This window comes from Mustela nivalis, assembly GCF_964662115.1.
Source record: "Mustela nivalis genome assembly, contig: HAP1_SCAFFOLD_388, whole genome shotgun sequence".
Lineage (NCBI taxonomy): Eukaryota > Metazoa > Chordata > Mammalia > Carnivora > Mustelidae > Mustela > Mustela nivalis.
Window position 1 is genome coordinate 658,164 of NW_028136262.1, and position 20,516 is coordinate 678,679.

A 20,516-nucleotide genomic window follows, 5' to 3' on the forward strand; every position below is an offset into this window, starting at 1 on the left:
TCGGAAAGGGACTTTCCGTACCTTAGTCATCACAGACGCATAGGCGAAAGACGCTGACAAAGTACGCTCTCACCCACAGGACGAGAAAACCCACGGAGAGCTATTCATACCTGCGAGGCCTCACCTTTTCTTGAAATATCTAGAAATTGTAGTGGAAAAGGACACCTTGCCATCTCCGGGGATATGTTGGCCTAAAGGAAGGTATACTGAATGTCATTTTCCTTCCTCTATGTCTCCAGAAAGGGGAAGTTGGACATTAAACCACAAGACATCCTGAGTTCTTGATCAGGTTCAGAGGGCTCTTGTTCTGTCCTTCCCGGGGCTTCCTACTTAAAGCCATAGGACACCAAGGTCATGGGAGAGGGACAGCTGCTTCAGTGAAGCCAGCATCTGTGATGTCACAAAGCTTTGAGGTCATAGCAACCACTCCTCATCAACCCAGGCCTGATCACTACACTTGACTGGAGTAGTCATGGGTGGGCCAAGAGGACCCCAGGCCGTCCCAAACCTCTGGAGCTGCCTGGGTCTCTCACCAAGGCAGTTTGCGAATCGAGTCGGTGTCACCTTCTCCATGGCCCAATTCATAGAGGAAAAAGGGATATTTTTCAAAATAAAAATTAGCGTATTTTTCAGAATATGATATAGTGTTATTCACTGAACTGAGGGAACAAATGTCAAAGTCTAACACAGTTTACAGAATGTTTTAACATAAATTGAAATTTAAATCTGACCAAATTTCACAGTTTTAAGTAAAATGATAGCACTTTATATCCTTGAAAAGTGGTAAGTGACCCAAAACATGGCTTAGAAAAACAAATTTAACACTACACTAGTCTGAGATGGTTAAGTTATGGTACAACTTGCCATTGTGTATCATCAAATGGTATATATTTTCTTTTGGGCTTGTCATTATATTTTATTTTAGCCATTCTGGTAAGTGTGTAGTGATATCTCAGTGTCATTTTAATTGCATTTCCTTGATGTCTAATTATGTCAAAATATATTACTTTGATGTTTAATGCTCTGAGCTTTCTCAGTTCAAGACCATGAAGCCACTTAGGAAAAATACAGTTGCAGAGGCACTCATAGACCAACTCTTATTTCGAAATAAGAAGAAACATTACTACCCATTCCAACAAAAAATAGATTTGTTATGCAGCAGGGATTTTATAAATTACCTACACAACTTATATAGTAAGATGAAATGGGACAGGCGGCTTCTTGCAGCTATATACAACATCATTTTAATTTCAATTTTCAGTATAATTTTTCCAAGGTATACACAGAATATATATTTAATGTAAATTGTGAACATTTTAAACTCTGTATATGGAAATTAGTCAATTTTAAGTTTATAACAATCAAAATTAACGGAAGTTTATTTTAAATTAGTTAGCTTTCTCTGCATTGCAAGACAGAATAATCAAGAATTGGTAAGAAAAAAGTAATCTCTGTAAAATTACCGGGGGTGCATTATAAAGTGTTCGGTAACCGATCAAACTCACAATTTGGATTGAATGGCAAGTGATTTTTAAAATCTGGAACTCATTGTCAATTTTTTTTCTTCATTGTGTCTTAATAAATTACTATGTTCATTTGCATGGAAGTGAAGAAAAATGCATGACATTTCATCTCAACACTAACACCTTTAACTGGCAACTCTGAATGTACTTTACAGCAGTGTAACAAAGTAAAGATCAATGATGTTTCATGAAATATTTGTTATAATTCTCAAGGAGATAGGGAGTTTGTGCAAAAATGCAAATCACTTTGCGACTAAACACATTGTTTATTTCAGCTAATTTTAAGAAAATATGCTGAGAATCTCTCAAAAAAGGAAGCAATGATTTAGGTTTGCCTTCAAACTCCTTATCTAATCCTGAACCAACAGCACATAGTTCAAAGAGCAACTAATTTGAGTAGCTCCAATTTACACATTTCCTAACAATGCTTAATTTAGTGGAATTTCTGTCCAATTATGGTAATTTGATGTAATGAAAGACAAAAGTTCAAAAAGATCATCCTTAATTTATATAGATGCCAAACTCTGCATTTTCTGAATGACGCCCAGGAACGTATTTTCAAAAACAAACAAACAATGCCAGAACCACTATTAGGTCATCTCTAGGCAGAAAGTGACTCAGAGCTTACATTACTCTCTCCCTGAAAGTATACTGTAGGCACTGAAACTACTACCCTGAGTCTGTGCTATCAAATTCCTTAAGTTAGAAAGTTTTAAAACCCGTCTGTGTGGGAGTATTTCATTTACAGATAGAGATTTGGTTGTTTATACATTTTCATACTTGATTTTTAGGATGTAATAACTATGTTTTAAAATTCATGGTGGTTTTGAATACTGTTGGATAATTGTGCTAAAATGGTATATCCATTCCTCCTAGGAAACAGAAATTATAGAAAGGTAGTGCTTTTCAAATCTGACATCTTTGAGTCATTGCAGTTTCATATAAATGCAATAGGAAAAGTGTCATTCATGTTTATGATATTTTCTATAAATAAATTAGAATGTACTGGAGGCCTGATATAAAGTGGGATGCCTAAACTTCAGTAAGATCTTGTTTTCAATTCAAAATAAATTTTATTTTTTATTTTTTTATAATGTCCCTCAATTTCAGATAAGCACCCCCATAAGGTCCACTCTGTTTTTTTTTAAGAATTTATTTATTTTATTTGACAGATAGAGATCACAAGTAGGCAGAGAGGCAGGCAGAAAGAGAGGAGGAAGCAGGCTCCCTGCTAGGCAAAGAGCCCGATGCGGGGCTCGATCCCAGGACCCTGGGATCATGACCTGAGCCAAAGGCAGAGGCTTTAACCCACTGAGCCACCCAGGCGCCCCCAAAATAAATTTTAAATTGAATTATGCACCTCTAAGTTCAGAGACAATAAACATCAACCAACACAATTAATAAGTTCTATTTCTTAAAATTTCGGGAACATTGATAGTCTCATCTCCTGGAAGAACAACAGCTAAAATTTTTGGTCATGGATTCTTGCTAAAATATCACTTTCCCAAAGAAAATTAATGTTATGAATTTTTATTGATTGTTATTGATCATGAAGAATATAACAACCACGATAAAAAGAGTAGGAAAAACATGATATCTCATCTGTAAGGGCATGTGGAAAGTAGGAAATGCTAATAAAAATAACTACCATTATTTCCTAAGTTAACATAATATAACAGAACAAAAATATTTCAAAACAATGTTTTCTTTTTTTTTTTAAGATTTTATTTATTTATTTGACAGAGAGAGATCACAAGTAGGCAGAGAGGCAGGCAGAAAGAGAGGAGGAAGCAGGCACCCTGCTGAGCAGAGAGCCCAATGTGGGACTCGATCCCAGGACTCTGAGATTATGACCTGAGCCGAAGGCAGCGGCTTAACCCACTGAGCCACCCAGGCACCCCCATAACAATATTTTCTAGGCTCATTCTGATAACTCTTTTCTACATTCAAATTTAAAGGTTGAGGCATGTGATATATATTACACAAAAAACATCCCAAGGAATTCGTTAAAAAAAAAACTCTTAATAAAGAACAAATCCAAAGGAATTTCTTTTCTAATTTAATTAACAAATTATGAATCGACTTACCTATTTAATACAGCGTATCAGGCACCAATAATATTTTTTAATCGTCACACCTGATGCAATAGTTACCATCTTTCAGACATACTGATCACGAACAAGCAAATAAACAAGAGCACCGTAGCTTAAGATCTACCTGCATAAATATAGGCTACTTCAGACAATCTCTTCACCACAACATAGAAATGAATAGAAATCATACATGCTCTGTATGGACATACAGATGAGATAGAAGGGGATGGATGTTAATATATGCAGAATCTTTATTAATTACATTGTAAACCATAATATGGAAAAACAGAATACAATTTTAGAAATACCCAGGTCACCATCATTGTTTTATTTTTATATGTGTAGATAAGGAGTTTAATAAACAATCCATGACTATTCAACTCCTTATATTTTGAAAATTTTAGTAAAAGTAACAAACCTAGCACCTAGAAAATTATACTTATCTGCAACATACAGCTTTGCCAGCATGGTAGAGGAAAAGCAAAACAAAATAAGTAAGAAAAGTTTAACATTTCACAAGAGATTTGCTTTTATTTTTTATTTATTATTTTTTATTTTTCATTAATTATTTACTTCTATTTTCTACTTTATTTTAATGAAAATGTCATGACCATAACATAAGAGCAGAATTAAACCAACATGAGAAATTATTTTTTCATAAGTTAAAATAAACTAGCTTGGTGATTAATTCAAAATTATATTACAAACTTCAGTGTTCTTGAAGTAAGTATCACTGCATAAACAAATGAGTCAGGAGTCATAAACTAATGATGATTCTAAATGTTATTTAGAGAGACATTCTGTTCTTAATATATTTCAAATATTCTACACAAGACAAAGTGGATCCAAGTAATCTGTAGGCAAAATAAGATTTTAGAGAAGTATATATTTCCAACAGTATTTATAAAATATTACCTTTATGTAAGGCATCATCCTGGACTTTGTGGAAACACACAAAGGAGTAAGAAGTGGCCCTTCAAGAAACATATACAATATCAAGGTTTAACATGAAGCAGCATGTCTTCTCTAAGTAAAAAAAAAAAACATTGTACCAACTGACTTTACTGAAACTTTATATTTATTGCTCTCATTTTAGGTCATAGTGTCCTTCTGCATGCAGGCTGCTATAACGGACATGATATAGACTTAATAGCTTATAAAGAACAGGAATTTATTTCTCACAGTTCTAGAACGGAGAAGTTCAAGATTAAGGAATGGGCAGATCCAGGGAGAGCCCACTTCCTCATAGATGGCTATCTTCTCACTGTAAACGTACATGATGAATGAATCAAGAGAACTCACTGGGGTCTCCTTTAAAAGGACTGTAATCCCACTTATGACCTAATCACCTCCCAAAGGCCCCTAAGTTTTAATACTATCACTTCCAGAGTTAGATTCCATAATATGATTTTGGGAGACATAAACATTCACACCATAGTATATATAAACAAAAAAAGACACAAAAACAACAAACAAAAAAATTATTTTAACTACCTATTATTTTCAACTACATAAACTTTTAATTTGTTTCTATATAATATTAAATAACTCATTTGAGTGATTCACTTATATCCAATGCATCTGAGTGCAATTAAATTTGCTTACCCAGCATATCCAGAAGCATATTTCTTCAGACTATCCCATTCCCCACCTTACAGGATTTACCACAATTAGAAGACATGGGATAGAGGATAGATAGATAGATGTATACATAAACACACTTGTACATACCCATATGCATATTTTTTCCTGTTAATGATACTCATGCAAATAAAATTTAAGCTCAAGGAAACCTGTCTTGTGTGTTACTTAATATCCAGTTTTTAGTCAACATCCAAAAACAAATAATCCAATAAAACCATGGATAGAAGACATGAACAAGTGTTTCCCCAAAGAACACATTCAAATGTTCAGTAGATACATGATGTGGTATATATGTTCAATGGAATACTATGCAGCCATCAAAAGAAATGAAATCCTGCTATTTGTGATGACGTGGATGGAACTAGAGGGTATTATGCTTGGCGAAATAAATCAATCTGAGAAAGACAACTATCATATGATCTCCCTGATATGATGAAGTGGAGATGCAACATAGGCAGTTTCGGGCATACGAAAAGAAAAATAAAAAAAGATGGTATTAGGAGGGAGACAAACCATAAAAGACTGAATCTCACAAAACAGACTGAGGGTTGCTGGGGGGAGGTGCGTTGGGAGAGGATGGTGGGGGTATGGACATTGGAGAGGGCAGGTGCTATGGTGAGTGATGGTGAGTGCTGTGAAATGTGTAAACCTGGTGATTCACAGACCTGTACCCCTAGGGATTAAAACACATTATATAAAAAATTTTTAAAAATAATTTAAAAAACCCATTAAAGAAAAAACACAGATTGCAAGCCCCGAGCTAATCTCATATTCAATCAAAACTTTTGAAAGTTTTCCCCTTAAAGATCAGAAGAAAGACAAGTGTGTCCATTTTCACTACTCTCATTTGACACAGTAGTGGATGTCCTAGCCAGAGAAACAAGGAACACATAGAAATAAGAGACTCCAAAAAAAAAAAAAAAAGGAAGAAGTAAAATTTTCTTTTTTTTGATAACATGAACTTACATGTTAAAAAATCCTAAAAAATTCACAATAAATTTGAATAAACAAATTTAGTAAAATTACCAAATACAAGATCAATATATAAAAGAAAAGAATTTTGTTTTGTTTCTTTTTTTTTTTATGGACTGCTTCCCAGTTTGTCATGTCATCCTTGTTCAGTGATCACGCTAATCTTCTCTGCACCATTCCAATTTTAGTATATGTGCTGCCAAAGTAAGCACAAGACAGGAGCATTTTAACATTCTAATGATGAACTATCTGAAAAAATAAAGAAAACAATCTAATTCACAATAGCATCAAAAATAATAAAATACTTAGGAATAGATTTAACTAAGAAGATGAAAGATCTGTACTCCATAAACTATGACATTGATAAAGAAATTGAAGGTGACAGAAATGGAAAGATAGCTCATATTTATGAATGGTAAGAATTAACATTGTTAAAATGTCCATACTACCGTAAACCATCTGTAAATCCAATTCCTATCAAAAATCCAATGTTAGGGGCGCCTGGGTGGCTCAGTGGGTTAAGCCGCTGCCTTCAGCTCTGGTCATGATCCCAGGGTCCTGGGATCAAGCCACGCATCAGGCTCTCTGCTCAGCAGGAAGCCTGCTTCCTCTTCTCTCTCTGCCTGCCTCTCTGCCTGCTTGTCATCTCTCTCTGTCAAATAAATAAATTAAAAATCTTAAAAAAAAACCCAATATTATTGTTTTACAGAAGTAAGTAAAGAATCCTAAAGTTTATATGAGACCATGAAAGACAACAAATAATCAAAGCAGTTCTGAGAAAGAATGAAGAAGGGAGATTACACTTCTTGATTTGAAACTATACTACAAAGCCCTCATGCTCAAAACAATAAAGTATACTGGCATAAAAACAGACCAATAAACAAGTAGAACAGAATTGAGAGTCCAGAAATAAATCCTTTCATACAGTCACCTAATATTTGACAGGGGCCAACATATGTAATGGGGAAAGATAGTCTGTTCAATAAATGATATTTAAAACTGAATAGTCACATAAACAGTATGAAAAGGGAACCTTATATCACTCATAAGTCTGAACTTGAAATAGATTAAAGACTTAAAGGTGATGCATGAAACTAAATTTCCTAAAGGAAAACATAGGAAAAATTCTCCTTGACATTGGTCTTGCCAATAGTTTTTTGGATACCAGACCAAAAACACAAGCAAAAAAAGCAAAAATAAATAAATGGTATTACATCAAACTAACGTTTCTGCATTGCCAAAAAAAGGGAGAGAGAATGAAAACACAATCCACAGAATGTAAGAAAATACTACGAATCTTATATCTGAAAAGAGGTTAATAACCAACAGATACAAATAGAAAAAAATATATGATTAAAAAAATAGCAAAAGGATCTCAATAGACTTTTTTTTCAAAAAAGTTATATAAATGACCAACAGGAGCATTAAAAAGTGCTCAACGTAAAAATCTCAGGGCAAAGTCCTTATGTTGTTGTTGTTGTTGTTTACCTCTGAAAAACACAGCAAGATATTAGAATATATACTACCAAAAAATTGAAACTAACCAATTTTGGTAAATATTGGGGAAAACGGGGAACTTATGCACTGTAATAGGGATATAAATTTGTATGGAAAACAGTATGGAGATTATTCATATTATTAAAAGTAAAATTACCATATGATTCAGTAATCCCACTTCTAGGTATCTATCTAAAGAAAACGAAGTTCACTGTTCAAAGACATATCTGCACTCTTATGTTTATTATAAAATTATTAACTCTAAGCAAGAGATGGAAATAACTTCAGTATCCATTAATGGATGAATGAGTAAAATAAGTATGGTAAATATATACTACGGAATACTACTTAACCATGAAAAATTAAGAAATACTGCCATTTACAACAGCATGGATGGATCTTGAAGGTATTATTCTAAGTGAAATATTTCAAAGATTTTATATATTTTTTTAATTTATGTATTATGATATCCCTTACATACAGAATCTGAGGAAAAGGAAAACTAATGGAAACTTAGAGTTGAGTTGACAAGGGGTGAACTGGGGTGGAGTAAGATGGTCAAAGGGTGCAAACTTGCAACTATAATATGAAAAAGTTCTGGGGATCTAATGTACAGCATGATGATCATAGTTAATAAGATATACATACTTTTTTTTATTGTGCTTCCCTTTAATAAACTTTGCATATATCACATTCTTACAAGTTGAAAGTTTATAGCAATCTTGTATAAAAGAGGTCTGCTGCCACCATTTTTCTAACAACATTTGTTCATTTTGTGTCTCTTTGTCACATGTTGGTAATTCTTGCAATATATCAAGTTTTTTCATTATTATTGTATTTGTTATGGTGATCTGTGATCAGTAATTATGACCCACTGAAAACTCAGAACTAGTGTACTTAAGGTATATACATTGATTTTCTTTAAAAACATAATGCTTTTGAACAGTGCAGTATAGTTTTTATTTTTTATATGCACTGGGAAACATAATTTTTTATATGCACTGGGAAACCAAAAAATATAATAATTTGACTTAGTTTATTGAGATAATCACTTTATTGAGGCAGTCTGGAACAAAACCCACAAGACCTCTGAAGTTTATCTCTACTATACTATATACATAAAAGTTGCTAAGAGAGTAGATCTTAAAATTCCTTACGATACATGCATAAAAAACAGTGGCAACTATACGAGATAGTAGATGTATTAACATTTTTGTGTAGATTATATTGCAATAAAGATGTATACCAATTTATCAAATTGTACAAAATTTACACAATGTTAAAAGTTTGCAATGTTATAAGAAATCATTTCTTAAATTTACAAATATGTCGATTTTTTTCAATAAAGCTGGAAAAAACTTTTTGTAGAATTAATCTATTTTTCAAAAAATGAAGTAAGGCAGTAGAAACTGCAACTAACTCTGAAATAATAGAATATAAAATCCATTTTTGTTATATACACTGTGACAAAAACTATTACTTAGTTTACAATGGAGGAGTACTTATGAAGCATGAAGGATGGTCTATAAAAAAGGCTGAAAGAGCTCAGTTTTAAGGTTTAAATTTAAAATCTTCTTTTGAAATACTAAACTGACCACCCAGTGTTCCAAACATCAATGTCTTAACTGCATGAATTTATTTCATACAACTCTATAATCTAGTTTCATAAGAAAGCAGCATGCAAAGTTTGAATAAGACAGACTTGCTTAAGTTTCTTTATGTTCAACAGTAAAGGATACCTCCTTAAAAACAAATAGAAGAAAAATCAGCATATTTATTATGATAATTATTATTCATAAGGAGATTCATATTGAATTAGGGAATATATATCCTCAGAGGGGGTAAAGTAAAATGAAATTTATGTTGGTAAATGTGTCTAATAATAGTCAATACAATGCCTCAATATAAATGAATATTACCATTTTGAACAATTTAATTACTAGAATTATTATAAGTATAAAGATAGCTATCATTTTAGCATGGAATATGAGACTCTCATGCTCCATGCTTCATCACATCCACACAACAACGCTGCATAATAAGTATTATCATCACCATTTCATGGGTGAAAAAACTGAGGCTAACACATTTAGATAACTGGTTTATGATTACATGGGTAGCAAAAATGCATCACACTAATTTAGGCTTTATGATTTCAGAATTGTACTCTTTCCACTGCACATTCTATTACTCTGTAAATACTTGGCCTGTTTTCATTTGGTTCTTTAATTTTATTCATGTGGTGATGGCTTAAAGCTTCCTTTAAAGGAAGCTTAAAAATTTCATTTAACCAAAAGCTCCCAAGAATTAAAAATGCCACGGATCTAATGTAGACATGGATATCATTAGTTAATGGGTAACTATATATTTTCCACCCTAGTGAGATAACAATCAGAGTATTTTTCTAAGTTTTAGTCTCTCAGTGTTAAAAAGGACTTTGTTAAAATAGAAATATTTAGACAAAGGTGATCAAAAGTCTGAATCAGGTCACCTTAAGGTAAATATTAGGAAACTGAGGAAACAAATGGAGATTTGAACACTGAGCTATGATATAATGAATGGTTTCAAGTATTTAGTAGAGTATAGAAAAGCCCTTTAAAGCCTGGTCTTAGCCTAGCATTGCAGCTTCTGGGATATCTGTCTATCTATCATCTATCTATCTAGATATAAATTTGAAAACTTTTTTAACTTAAAGATTTTGAGAAATAGAACATAATCAGCACCATAGAAGATCTGTTTCTGATAACAACCTAGCCCCTCCTCCCAGTTTGTTAATATTCTCTCTTATTTAATGTAACATTGTGCAAATAGACCACTACTGAACTGCCGTTATGAATGAAATAGCTATAATCATCTGTTTGCATATCCTGGTGAAAATATTCATTTAGTTCCATGTTGTATTTCTAGGAATGGACCAAATTTTTATTTTTATTTTTAAGTTTTCTAAATATTGTCCAACTTACCTCAAATGTTTTCATTATGGGCACTTTCATTCTTTAGCATTCTTGCAAGGCAATTTTACTGTTGCCCAATATGGTAAGTGTGTAATAGTATGTCATTTTAGGTTTTAATTTATTTTTAATTTAATTTAATTTAATTCCAGATTCATAATAAAGATAAACAGTTTTTATATATGAGTGGCCATTTGGATTACCCTTTCTGTAAAGTACATGCTCAAATCTTTTTTTTTTTTTAACTTTTTATTTTTTATAAACATATATTTTTATCCCCAGGGGTACAGGTCTGTGAATCACCAGGTTTACACACTTCACAGCACTCACGAAAGCACATACCCTCCCAAATGTCCATAATCCCACCCCCTTCTCCCAAACCCCCTCCCCCCAGCAACCCTCAGTTTGTTTTGTGAGATTAAGAGTCACTTATGGTTTGTCTCCCTCCCAATCCCATCTTGTTTCATTTATTCTTCTCCTACCCACTAAAGCCCCCATGTTGCATCACCACTTCCTCATATCAGGGAGATCATATGATAGTTGTCTTTCTCTGCTTGACTTATTTCGCTAAGCATGATACGCTCTAGTTCCATCTATGTTGTCGCAAATGGCAAGATTTCATTTCTTTTGATATCTTAACACTGTGTCATACTGACTTCTTTAATAGTAGATTTTCTGAATGAACTTTTAGCTGTGTAGGTCTTCTCTATTTTATTTTGAACTTGTTTTCATTTCAAAATCTTTATATTTATTTTCATAATCTGCTTTTATTTTTCTTTGTCTATTATCTATCTATCTATCTATCTATCTATCTATTTATTTGCAAGCAAGAGAGAGTGAGCAAGTGAGAGTGCAGGGAGGGATAGAAAAAGAAGGGAAAAGAATCTTAAGCAGGCTCCAGGCTCAGCACAGAGCCCAACTCTGGGCTCTATTTCACAACCATGACATCATGACCTGAGCCAAATTGAAAGAGATAAAATAAAAGTAAGGTGTTAAAAAAAAAGGAAAAAGAATTGGAGGTTTAATTAAGTGAGCCACCCAGGCACCCCTGTGGTATCTTAAATTAGCTGTCATATCTTTAAAGTTCTAGAGTATCCATTTGGTTCATTTATAAAACCTTTCTCAATATCATTTTTAGTGTCAGTTTTTTGTTCAATTTGCTTCCCCTTTCATTTCTTTGAGCAGAGTAATCAAGCCATTTTACAATCTTTATTGATCATTTTAACATCATACTTAATCCCATTTTGTCTATCAAATCTTGTTAATGGTTTTTCTTTGTGTGCTTTGTTACATTTTGCTATGTTCAAGACATTATATTTGAAACTCTTATTGAGTAGGGATAATTAAGAGCTATAATAACGGTATGGTCCTCCTTGGTAGGATTTTCTCTTATATCTGAGACTCTACAAGACAATCATACTCCAAATTCAGTGATTGGCTTTCTCAGTTTACACAGAAGGCAAGGTAGGCTATAGTCTTATTTCTGCTTCTCCTTGTGCTTTGTGGATCTCAAGTTAAATTTGGGTTGTACCAAAGTCCTCAAATTTGATTGCTGCTGGATTTGTTTCTCTAGTATCAAGAGTCTATTAACAACACAGCTCAGTGTGTTTTAGCAGTTTCAAATGCTCTCATAGCTAAAATGGCTTCAGGGCATATATCTCTAGGCTCTCATTGTATTTCGTATTTTGGCCCAGTAATCCCTCACTTATTTTTATAATCATTCTGATATTTTTAACTTTAAAAGCTATTTTGTCTGGATTTTTAGTTGTCTTAAGTAGGAGTTTTTAGATCACCATTACTAGAAGCAACAACAAATATACGTGAAAATATCTGCAGTAGTTTATCACATCTTTATGGCTTTGAACTTCCATAAGCTGAGGCATCCTTCTCTAATCACTTAGGCAAACTCCAATTTACCCTTTAATACAACCCAAGAATTGCTTCATTTAAGAACATGTTCAGGGATGACTCTTCCCCACTGTTCTTACCAACATTCCCACACACTCTTTGCTACCCACACCTTGTTTATGAACTTTCGTGAGGTATATCAGCGTGACCAGAATTTTGCTCTATTGTATTTTTGTCCTTTAGAGCTTTAATTAAATATGAATTCCATAGAAAGTCTGTCCCTTTTCTTTCAAACCTGGGTTAGTTATTTCTTCTCATTCTTTGTCAGAAGTTACTTTATTAGAGAAACTTATAGCTCTATTGTGACTTTGGAGCCTTTACAGTTTTTCGACTGGAAAAATCACCCATCCCTGAGATTTTTACGCAGCTTCCTAGCTGATATTATTCAGAAATCTGTTCAAAACAGACTTTTTCAGGGAGGCCCTTTCGGACCACTCAGTTAAAAAACCTCTTCTCAATCACTGCTCTTTTTAAAATGTGCTTATTTAGTTCAAATATGCATCTCTATTAACGAAAAAGCAGTACAATTTTTTTTTAAAGTTGGCTTACCTATTATCTATCTCTCCCATTAAAATGATTCCTCTGGCCTGGGGTTTTGTTGTGCTCATTTTAGACCAGGCACTCAATAAATTGTCTCTGAATGATTGAATTGTTTGACTCCCTTGCTAGATTCTCAACTTCATGAGGCCAAGGATTGTTCTATTCAGTCCTTCTTTACCCTCAATGTCTGTTATATTGCAGTCACTTACGTGACTAATGGGAAAAATCACAGAAAGAAAGAGTTAAAACTACAGAAAAACCCTGTAGGTTCAATAACACAAAGCTTTCTAAAATTATTTAGCCCAGGAATTGAATACTGGCTGCACTTTTGATTTTTTTTAAATGGTATTGAATTTAATTTAAATGGAAATACTGGAATGGTAGAATAATAAAAAAATTATAAAAGCAACTTGCTCCTTAAAGTAAGAATTATATAGGGCATCTCTTCTAGAAGCAAAATTTTCAAATGTCAAACATCTGAAAGCATAGAAGGAGAAGTAAGAGTGTGAATTGTACTTCAATGCTCTTTTCTTTATATTCAGCAAACAGCTTCATTCACACACCTTTCCAATTTTTTCAACTCTTTTGACAAAGCCTTCAGAGGAGTTACTGCTGATGACAACCATCACAGCCTAACAGGAGAAATTTTATAAAGAAAAATAATAGCATGTTTTTCCCAAATTGTTAAGGATATGGTGAAGCTCTGTCGGATTCAAAGGAGGAATGTGCAATTCCATGCTATATATAATAATAACTTGTTTTAATAGTGGCTTTGCAATTTTTCAGATATATCCATTTACTGAAACCACTATCAAATAAACAAAAACAAACAAATGAACAGGGGTTCGAGACAGAAATTATCTAATCTAAAAATAGCACATGTTCACAGAATACACAACACATATCCCAAGTACTACTATAGGCTTCAAGTAATAGTCAAAACAATAGTAAACATGATTCAGACCACACCAGTCAAATCATAAATGGGACCTTAACTGTAAATCCTTATCTTTAGATCAAAGCGGGTAATTGGGGGCTGAAGATACATTATAGAACTAATATGTTATAGAACTCCTCTGAAATGAGTCATTTATTCCATCACTTTTCCTGCACAGCTGCTGACCCATGTTTTGGTTCCTGGAAATAGCTGCTACCCTGTCATACTTCTTAAAAGCACATATATTGATAACTCTACTCATTCCTCCATTCCTCTGTGACTGTCACTGTGTTAAAATGTGGAGTCAGCTGACTCACTTGTGATGGTAATAAAGTAGATGAGTTTGCAAAGTATTTTGTTATTTCTAAAAATGCAAAAACCAAATTACATTGAAATCATAAGGGGTGTTTCAGGGAGAGCTGTAGGATGTGGTTTCTTGTGTAATCCACAGAGATTAGCTCCAACACATATTTAAACTCTCCTCTAGGAGCAACCTTAGTGGTAAAGCAAGAAGATAAACAGATGTATACACACCCTGGCACAAAATTATCACTTATGTTTGGCTTCCTAGTCTCCTCGTGTTACTTATTTATCTTAACTTCTCTCTGAAATCAGGGAACACAGAATCTCAATCAGTAGACATTTTTCTACTGAATTACCCAATAGTCTGATCATACCCAAAGACTTTTTTAAATTATTTCACTCATAATCCCAAATCTGCTTTGCTTCCTCATCTTAGTACACTGTAATTTGATTTCAAAATGAGGACAGTTGTCAGTAATGCCACATTCATTCATCTATTTTACAATTCCATGTGCTTATAACTATGAAGATATGTTAATAACATCCATTCCAATAAGCCGCCCTAAATTTATTATCATGAAACAAGACCTCAAGAAAGAGAATTCAAAATCATCCATGTATTTGCAACTTATTGCAATAAAGCCTTTATCAATAGACTTCCCTGTGCACATGGTGGTCAAATTGCTGGTGAAAACCAGCCAGATCTATTACAAGCTTTCTCATGGCTTCTAGGTAACCCAAGTGAGCCTTTATTGATACTGGGAAGGGATAAAGCAGGGAAGGGATAAACAGTGCTATAAGATTTGGCTAGACAAAAGTAATGACTCTCATTACAAAGTGAGTATTTTTTTTTCAAGCTTTAGTTCAGTTTATTTTTCTTGTATAAAACTATGTAGTAGCCACAGCTGGAGCCTGGGTCCTCTGAACAGAGACTCTGGTGTGGGTCTTCACAAGATGGTCCGTGAACTCCTGATAGGGAGACTTGGTGAACACAGTCTCCTTCCAGAGATCAGGGGTGAGATAGCTGTAGGTCTTGGAGATGGCATCGAAAGTAGCCTTGGCAAAGTTCCCTAGGGTGGCAGTGCAGCCCCTGGCTGAGGTGTAGCAGTCGTCAATACCAGCCATCATCAGCAGTTTCTTGGGCACAGGGGCCGAGACAATGCCAGTGCCTCTGGGGGCGGGGATGAGACGCACCAGCACAGAGCCACAGCGGCCAGTCACCTTGCACGGGACAGTGTGGGGCTTGCCGATCTTGTTCCCCCAGTAGCCTCGCCGCACAGGGACAATGGAAAGCTTCGCCAGAATGATGGCTCCGCGGATGGCAGTGGCTACCTCCTTGGAACACTTGACACCCAAACCGACGTGTCCATTGTAATCTCCGATGGCGACAAATGCCTTGAACCTGGTCCGCTGGCCCGCGCGCGTCTGCTTCTGCACAGGCATGATCTTCAAAACCTCGTCCTTGAGGGAGGCTCCCAGGAAGAAGTCGATGATCTCAGACTCCTTGATGGGCAGGGAGAAGAGATAGATCTCCTCCAGGGACTTGATCTTCATGTCTTTGACCAGGCGGCCCAGCTTGGTGACGGGGATCCACTCCTTGTCCGCGGCCTTGCCCCCGCGAGCTCCGCGGCCTCGGCCCCGGCCCCGACCACGGCCCCGGCCCCGGCCCCGGCCCCGGATGCCGCTGCCGAAGCCACCGCGGAAACCGCCGCGGCCTCCCATTCCAGGGCCCCCGGGCCCTCCGGGCCCTCCCGCAGCACCGGCGTCATCCGCCATTTGGTGTTCTCTCGGAGAGGAAACAAAGTGAGTATTTTAAAGCAAAAGAGCCTGTTGGGAATATTGTTTTATAAAATAGTGGGTTTTTTTATTAACTTTTTAAAATTCAATTAGGTAACATATAGTGTACCAATAGTTTCAAATGTAGATTTCAGTTATTCATCCATAGCATATAATAGCTAATGCTCAGTACTTACTGTTATAGCTTCTTGAAAGCAGAATTTTAACCCACTGAGCCACCCAGGCGCCCTTGAAAGCAGAATTTTAGATCACATTTTCTGATTACTTCCATGTCGTACAACACTTTCCTGCTAGCAACCTTCAAAACATACTGTTTGTTAGAGGAATTTCTTTAATAATAAATAAATAGGAATTCATTTAAATTTATAAATATATAAAATAAATAGGAATTTATTTAAATTTATTTAAATATTACACACTGTTTCATTGTTCATAAATAAGGTGATGATATTATAGCCATTAGTTGGTAGCACTGATATATCACTATCTTTTTACTTCTCAGTGCATTCTCTTTACACAAATAGATATATATTTTAAAAAATGTGAATCTGTGGCAAACTTGTAAAAAACCCTATACAGTAAAGTTTATCATTTTAAGTAATCTCAATTATCTTCCTCAATTGTGATAGTATATCCTTCTATCTAGGCCAGATATTGTATGAGGGATTTGAAGAGACATACTTTTCTAAATTTCACTTTTCTCATCTGCAAAATGCTTATCATGATCCTACAAAAAAATACACTTATAATTTTTTGATGAAAATTTATTTATTTATTTTAAGATTTTATTTCTTTCTCAGAGAGAGTGGGCGAGAGAGCAAGCACAGGCAGACAGAATGGCAGGCAGAGGTAGAGGGAGAAGCAGGCTCCGGCCGAGCAAGGAGCCAGATGCGGGACTCGATCCCAGGATGCTGGGATCATGACCTGAGCCAAAGGCAGCTGCTTAACCAACTGAGCCACCCAGGCGTCCCTTTTGATGAAAATTTAATCTGTATAAACAATATATTTGTTGTAATGCGTGGTTCATGGAAAACATCTTTTTTAATTATAAGCAGTATTAGAAATTAAGTAAATGTGTCTATAATATTTAAAGTTTTAAAACATAATTCCACTGCTTTGCCTTATTTTCTCAAATCCCTTTACCACTTTCACTGACAGAGTCAAATGTACTTTTTCTACTAGTAGCCAGCTCTTTGTCTTTTGTCAGAAAGATGCCCTTGTGAATTATTTATAATAGAGATATTAGCAATAATAATAATAATAATAATAATAAATAGCAATGAAAATGTTAAAAAAAAGTTTTCATAACTAATTAGGGTTCTTAGACATCAATTAGAGGAACCACCTCGGGCAAGCAAATTAATCTGCAAGACATTCCCAGAATTAACAAGTCAGTCAGATACAGGGTTGTCTGTAGACTGAAAAGAACTAGGTTTGGAAAATAGGTAAGGACAGTGAAAAAAGTGATCAAATTTTTGGGCAAAATAAACTCTTAGGTGTCCTTTCAATGGAGTCCTGTTCATTATGTAGCAGAAACTCTGGAGATTATCTCAATCCATTGGAGTCACCCCGTTTATTAGCTTGCTATTGACAAAGTTATTTACAAACTGTAGAGCAAGAGGTTATAATGGAGAAAACTGATGGTAATGCACAGGATTCTTGTTAACAATAATGCAAGTTAGCGATTTTTCATTAGAAAACATAAATTCTATAACCCAAATTATGGGCCCAGAGCACTTCTGCTGCACAACTCTGCTTATATCCCAAATAACCATGTGAACTAGTTTTAATATCTGCTTCTCTTATTAATTTTTGAATAAAAATTCTTGACACAAGTATTTTATAATTGTGTGATAATCATGAATTTAATTTTTGGAGAACAAAACACACTTTAGCATAACTAGGTTCGTTCACAGAACCAGCCTTGATAACACACTTCTATATGTTAGAAATGATGTAATAAATGTAGAATATTGGGCACTTGTTTGGTATTCTTTGCCATGTTTTGCACTATCTAAAAAGAGATCAGTGAACTTGGACTGGAGTTAGTAGACATGGAAGAAAATAAAATATTACAGAGAAGAATACTCTGTGGTCCACAACCTAAACGGCCTGGGATTCCCATCATTTGGATCCCTGTAGCTTTACAGAAGTCAATTAAATTTTTGTATCTCTGATTAAAGTTGTTTCCCCAGTACTTTTTCAAACATCTCTTGTAAAGTATTGTTTCCCAGAAAAAAAGGGATTTTGCACATGTATCTGCCTTTGTCTCTGGTCATGATCTCAGTCAGGATCCTGGGATCGAGCCCCATATCGGGCTTCCTGCTCATTAGGGAGTATACTTCTCAGTCTCTCTCTTCAGCTACATCCCCCTGCCCCACTCATGCTCTCTCTCTCTCAAATAAATAAATACAATCTTTAATTTTTTAATTAAAAATAAGATAAATAAATTAAAATAAAAAGTCTGGGCTTACTGCCCCATTTAGCTCCTTTTGTTTTTTTGAGTTGTATTTAAAGCAGCATGAGAGAACATGAGGCTCTCAAACTTAAAAAAAAAAAGGAAAAAATTGAGTTTTGTTAGGATTTAAGATCTTGTCTGCTAGACAAAAACGTTGGCTTTGTTAACATGTGAAAATTATCAAAAGGGAATAAGATAGAATTCTAATAATTTTTGTAGAAATTAAAAATTTTCTCCAACCCAATTACATACAGACCCATTAAGTAAATTCATTCCAATGTCCCAAACCAACCTTTTCTAATAGTAATGCATCTGTGTAAACAGGGTCAACCCAAGGAATAAATAAATATTATTATTTTTTTCCTGTCTCTTCCACAGTCTCATCTGGGTATATTGGTAGCAAGCCAATTATCTATCTTATAAGACATGATATCATAAGGAAGGCTATTCTGTCCATTTGGAACAACTGAAAATCATTGTAATTTTATCTTGGTGCAGTAACTTGAGATGGCACAGTGTGGTTTATGAATATATTTTATTTTTTTTTTACTGGGAAGAAGAGATTATAGAGATATTGGTTATCCAAGAGAGACTGACAGGTGTTGATAGTTGCCAGGTCAATATCCATCTACTTTTTCCTTTAGTATCAGAAAGCACTGAGGGATTGACAACAAGGAAACTTAAAACAACATCAAATATTTTATTGTCTCTTTTCTAGTTACATTGTAACCATATGACAAAGTATCAGTTGTACAAGATATCATTCTCTTTTACCTCTATCTTTCTGCCAGAAATGTGGGCTTAATAGTGAGAACTCCAACAGCAATTTTTGCAACTGTGAATAAAAAGCCATGAAAACCTCTAAGATAGTTCACTTGACTTTCTTAAGACTCTGAACCAACACCAGAAAACACTCTCTGTAGTCTTCTTGTTAAATGAAAAATATGGTTAAACCACTTTTGACAGTCTACTACCTACAGCAAACTGTAAATCTTAATTGAAATATGTCCTCTCAGCTGTGCTTAAGCAACTGAGTCCTGAGCTTTTCAGGTTTTCAGTCTGAAAGAGTACACCTCGGGTGCTCTGAAAGGGAAGAGAAAGGACACCCTGTTCTCCATATAACTTAAAGAAGAGAAATCTGTGCATTTAAGTGGGCCATATAAAATTTATCAAGCAATTATCTCCTAACTCCTTCCTATCCAAATTACCAGATATGCTCTCCCTACTCCTTTATTCCACGTTACTGCCTTTTCACAACATGTCTTCTGTTATTTCCTTCTTGCAAGCTAGTTTTGATTTCTGCATCTAAAAAAATCAACAATCATTGTGTATTTCAATTCCCATTTTCCTCAAATGCATTGATTCTTCTTATCTATTACTCTTTTCTCATACTCAGTGTCTTTGTCTTTATGGGGTTTGTACTTTGCTTTTCCCCATCCTTTACTGCCATTATATAATCAATCTAATAACTTCTTAGAGAAAGTTAAAAATTCCCGCATAGCCACACGTGAACACAAAGTCACTGATTTTTAGCAAACCTATAAGATAGTCAGACATCCATTCAATTTCTTTTTTTTTAAGATTTTATTTATTTATTTGACAGAGAGAGATGACAAGCAGGCAGAGAGGCAGGCAGAGAGAGAGGAGGAAGCAGTCTCCCTGCTGAGCAGAGAGCCTGATTTGGGGCTCGGTCCCAGGACCCTGGGATCATGACTTGAGCCAAAGGCAGCGGCTTAACCCACTGAGCCACCCAGGCGTCCCTCCATTCAATTTCTTAACTGAGTCCCAAATGCATCCTGACTTCTAACCTAAACCTAAGCTCTACTTCTTACACGTTGTTATATGACCAAATTCTTTCAGTTCAGTATTTTGTAACATTTAAATATTAATCAG

The 20,516-nt window shown here is 34.8% G+C and overlaps 1 pseudogene across 1 annotated transcript; it reads right to left on the reverse strand.

The window, feature by feature from the left end:
• Positions 1–15,212: 15,212 nt before the first annotated feature.
• LOC309857103 (small ribosomal subunit protein uS5 pseudogene) lies at positions 15,213–16,168 on the reverse strand (annotated as a pseudogene). The gene has a single exon. The product of its transcript is annotated as a small ribosomal subunit protein uS5 pseudogene (transcript).
• Between the last annotated feature and the right edge of the window lie 4,348 nt (positions 16,169–20,516).